Here is a 5,435-nt window from a genome sequence, read left to right as displayed (position 1 = left end):
TGCCATGCTAGTTAGGAAATAACCTTGAAAAAGAAATTTGCATGTATATAGAGAAAACATAGATTCAAGGTTATTAGGGTTGCATGTACACTTAGGAAGTGTTAGAATGCTCAAAAACCCATCAGTGGTATCAGAGCCTAGGATTGTTTTCTGTATACTTGATGCAAAACTGCTTAAAAACCGAAAATTCTGCACTCTGACGACTGGACTCGCTGAGTCCATGGGGAGGACTCGCCGAGTCCATGAACAAATTCATCCTACTCGACGAGTAGAATAATGCACTCGGCGAGTAGGAGCGTGCTGGGCAGTTTTTCGAGTTTTGTTGCTGGAAATGGATTAAGATCATTATCCCAATCTGTTTTGGACTTGTAAAATCTGTTTTTCAAAATGATAATGATTATGTTAACCCATTTTACATGGCTTTTATCAATTTTCAAGTATTGTATATGTTTATATGATTTCTTGAAATTGCTTGACATGAATTTGTGTTCTTATGAGTTTTTAGAAGATCATAGGAATTATATGTAACCTCCATGTATGTTTAATTCATGATCTTAATGGCAATGATGGTGTCCATAACTTGTCCTCAAGTTATGGATAACCAAAAGTCACTTCTTTAAATTGTGATTAAAGAACTAAAGAAGTTTCATAAAATGAAGAGTCTTCATTTTTATGAACCATTAAAACTCATAAGTTACAAATTGAAGAGACTTGGAATAGTTTCAATTCTTGCCCTCAAGTTTTGGAATTTGAAAAGTCTTACACTCTAATACTTTAATTCCAAATTAAACCTTAGATTTTTAAAAAGTTTAAAAATCAACACTTATACTATTATTATAATTTTATTATATAGATATGTATAAGAATATGTCATTCTTACCGTTAGTAGGCCTCATTCACGAAGCCGGTCTATAAGGGGGGTATAAGGTTGTTGCCTATAAAATGGTGACTTAATGGGTGTCCACTCTCACCCACCGCTTCCTTGATCGGTGGAGGGTCGTTAGCCGAACGGGTAGGATACGAATTTAAATACTCGTTAAAAGTATAATGAATTATAAAGTAACTATGCATTATAAATTCCCAATCTTAGTTACTTTAAGAAAATGTGAAATTGGTGCTAGCCCATAAAATTACACTTTGTACCTTACCAAGTCGTTAGTGGAGCGTGTGTGGTTAACCGGCATACTAACATGGACTAGTAAGAGTGGCAAAGGGTAACTTGACTTTATTATAGATCGGTGGAGCGTGTGTGGTTAACCGGCACATCGATTAGGTAATATTGTTGAGGGTACCAAGTCAATTTGTATGGTTATTCACACCTTGTTTGTGATCCTCGGCATCCCAGTCACAAACTTGAGAGGGCACAATCGAGATTCAAACATGCCATTGAAAAGTTCAATGTATCTCAAAAGATCTAGGAGTTTCAAAACCAACAAAACCTAACAATAAAATATTTCGTTCTTATGGTGGAAATTGGTAAATCGTCATTTACCTACCTTCAAATATTTTATAGTATGGATTACGGCATCCCTCTTCCAACTATAAATAGTTTGTTGGATCCTAACCTTAATATTTCATTTGGGTGAATTATTAAGGATTCATAATCTAATGAAACTTGTCTTTCTTTCCTTTCAGATGTCTTCCAACAATGCTTCTGGCTCAAACCCAACAGGCTCCTTTTCCCTTATGAACTTGTGTGGTAAGGTCATCTTTGATGGATCCAATTTCAATGAGTGGATCAGAAACATCAGAATGATTACCCGCTATGAGGACAAAGAATATGTCCTCGATAGGGAGCTTAAGGTTGTGAGTGAAGCCACTGCTACTCCTGAAGAGTTTGCGGAGTTTGTTGCACATGAAAAGGATGCTACTAAAGTAGCATGCATCATGATGGCCACCATGACTCCTGAACTTCAAAAATCCTATGAAGATTTCTACCCCTATGAGATGCACCTGGATCTGATGGAAAGGTACCATCAGAGCATGCGTCAGGAGAGGTATGAAATCATCTCCTCCATGATAACCGCAAGGATGAAGGATGGTGAACCCATCACCGGTCACTTGCAGAAGATGCAAAGGTTCGTTGACCGGTTGCTGAAGCTAAATGTTGACTTTCTTGAGGAAATGGTGATTGACATCATTCTCTATTCCTTACCTCCAAGTTATGATCAGTTTCGTATGACTTATCATATGAACAAGGAGGAAGTCACACTTAGCAAACTTCAAGGACTCTTAAGGACAGCTGAAAATGGCCTTAAGGGTAAAGCGGTTGTTACTTCTACTCCTTCAACAGCCCCTGTTCTGGCTATTGGGCAGGGAAAGGGTAAGAAGAGGAAAAGCCCTTCGAAGGGTACCAAGGGTAAGACTCTTGATGGTTCCTCTTCAAGTGGGACAAAGAAAGGTCCCATTACTCCTTCTTCAAACCCAAAGGAAGCACAGTGCTTCTATTGCCAGGATAAGCGACACTTCAAGCGAAGCTGCCCTAAATATCTGCAAGATGTAAAGGATGGGAAGGTTAAACCCACCCATGCAGGTATTTACACAATATTGTCTAATAACTCATCTAATGCTAATTCTTGGGTGCTTGATACAGGTTGTGGTATTTACATTTGTACTGATTTGCAGGCACTAAGAAGAAGTGAGCAAGTGGAGCACGGGAAGATAAACTTAGTCATGGGCAACAGGAAAGCATCACCTGTTACCAAGATAGGAGTTTATTCTTTAGTGCTTAATAATGGGTTAATGTTAGATTTGAATAAGTGTTGTTACTCGCCCGAAATGGCGAGAAATATTATTTCTTTTCATGGCTTGTACAAACAAGGTTTTTCATTTTCATTTGATAATAAAAATGGTGCTATTAATGTTTATTACAATGATGTATTTTACTTTAAATCATTACCTTGTGATGGTGTATATGAAGCCGTGAATGTTGTAGACAAGCTAGGAAATAATGTGTTGTATATTGATTCTTCAGATAGCTTGGATAAAGCATCCTTGTGGCATTGTCGTCTTGGACATGTTAACAAGAAGCGCATAGGCCAACTCCAAAAGGCTGGAGCCTTGGAATCATTTGACCTCAAGTCAGATGATAGTTGCGAGTCTTGTTTACTTGGAAAAATGACAAAGTCACCCTTCACAGGTACTTGTGATAGAGGTGAAGGTTTGTTGGACCTTGTACACACGGATGTGTGTGGGCCCTTCAGAGTTGCTACAAGGGATGCTAATTGCTATTATGTGACTTTCACTGATGATTACAGTAGATATGGATATATTTACTTAATCAAGCATAAGTCAGAAACCTTTGAAAAGTTCAAAGAGTTTAAGCAGGAAGTGGAGAATCAATTGGGCAGGAACATCAAGATGCTCCGATCCGATCGGGGAGGAGAGTATCTTAGCATTGAGTTCCTTGACTATCTTAAGGAATGTGGGATTGTCTCACAATTGACACCTCCCAGAACACCACAGTTGAATGGTGTAGCTGAGAGGCGCAATCGAACCTTGTTGGATATGGTTCGTTCCATGATGAGTCGAGCTTCATTACCAATCTCTTTCTGGGGGTATGCCTTAGAGACTGCCGCCCATATCCTTAATCTAGTCCCTACTAAAAAGGTTGCCAAAACACCTCACGAGATGTGGACTGGGAAAGTTCCCAATTTGGACCACATCAAAATTTGGGGTTGTGAAGCTTTCGTGAGGCGTGAGACTCATGATAAGCTTGAACCTCGAAGTGAGAGGTGTATTTTCATCGGCTACCCACAAAGATCCTTTGGTTACCTCTTCTACAGACCCAGTGATAATGTGGTCTTTGTAGCAAGAAGAGGAGTCATTCGTGAGAGAGAATTCATAAGCCAAGGGGACAGTGGGAGGCAAATTGACCTTGAAGAGCTTCAAGAGTCAAGTGGTGAAGGAACCTCAAATGCTATCAACCAACCTGAGGAGGAAACTCATGTTGATCTGATAGATGAGTTTGTACCTCCAAGACGTTCCACTAGGGTGAGGAACACACCTGATTTTTATTATGGTTATCACATCACCACTGAAGGTGATACATTTATTAGTGATAGTACACTAATAGATTTGGATGAACCTAATAATTACAGGGAAGCCATGGCAGGCCCTGAGTCTACTAAATGGAAGGAGGCTACGGACAGCGAGATTCAGTCCATGTATGACAATCAAGTTTGGAACTTGGTTGACAATGTACCAGGTCGTAACACAGTTGGGTGCAAATGGATCTTCAAGAAGAAGACCGACATGGATGGGAAGGTACATACTTACAAGGCGCGACTGGTTGCGAAGGGCTTTACTCAAACTCCGGGAGTTGACTATGATGAGACCTTCTCACCAGTAGCTAAGATTAAGTCTATTAGAGTATTGTTAGCCATAGCTGCATTTCATGATTATGAAATATGGCAAATGGATGTCAAAACCGCTTTCCTTAATGGAAAGTTGGCTGAGGATGTTTACATGGCTCAACCAGAGGGTTTTGTCGATACAAGATACCCTAATAGAGTGTGTAAGCTTGATAAATCCATTTATGGATTGAAACAAGCATCTCGCAAATGGAATCTTTGCTTTGATGAGAAAGTCAAAGAGTTTGGCTTTTCTAGGAGTGAGGAAGAGTCTTGTGTGTATGTCAGGGCTAGTGGGAGCATAGTTAGCTTCTTGGTGTTGTATGTGGATGACATACTTCTCACAGGAAACGACGTCCCAACCTTGCAGGAGGTTAAGTCCTAGCTTGGGAAGTGTTTCGCTATGAAGGACCTTGGGGAAGCTGTCTATATCCTAGGGATAAGGATATTGAGAGATAGGAGTAAGAGACTAATTGGACTTAGTCAAAGTATTTACTTGGATAAGGTGCTGAAGAGGTTCAGCATGCAAGAATCCAAGAAAGGAGAATTACCAATCCAGAGTAATGCCAAGCTGAGTAAGACTCAGAGTCCGAGTACAGAGGCTGAGACAGCTGAAATGAGTCATATACCATATGCTTCCGCTGTGGGCTCGATCATGTATGCTATAACTTGTACTCGCCCTGATGTGGCCTTTGCTTTGAGCATTGTAAGTCCCTAATCTGCTTGTGTATCAATCAGATCCGTTTGATGGTGCGGAATCCCAATCAAACGGATGATGTCAGATCAAATAGAAGAGAAGGAGAAGAAGAATATGATGAATCTTGTATGTATTGATATGAATGAAGATCCGGATACAAGATTCACTTTCTCTCTCTAGAACACACCTTAGAATACACACACTTAAGCTCCTCTAGTGTTCATCCATCATCCCTCACACCCCTCACCCCTATATATACTCGACTGGGCCGCAAAATGGGTTTACGGCCGTAAACGTGTTTACGGCCGTAAACTCTGTTTACGGTCGTAAACGTGTTTATGGCCGTAAACTCAGTTTACGGTCGTAAACTCACAACACATTACAGA

Source organism: Lactuca virosa, chromosome 7 (assembly GCF_052849685.1).
Source record: "Lactuca virosa cultivar CGN04683 chromosome 7, Lactuca_virosa_CGN04683_v6, whole genome shotgun sequence".
NCBI classification, from domain to species: domain Eukaryota; kingdom Viridiplantae; phylum Streptophyta; class Magnoliopsida; order Asterales; family Asteraceae; genus Lactuca; species Lactuca virosa.
This window is presented reverse-complemented; position numbering follows the sequence as displayed.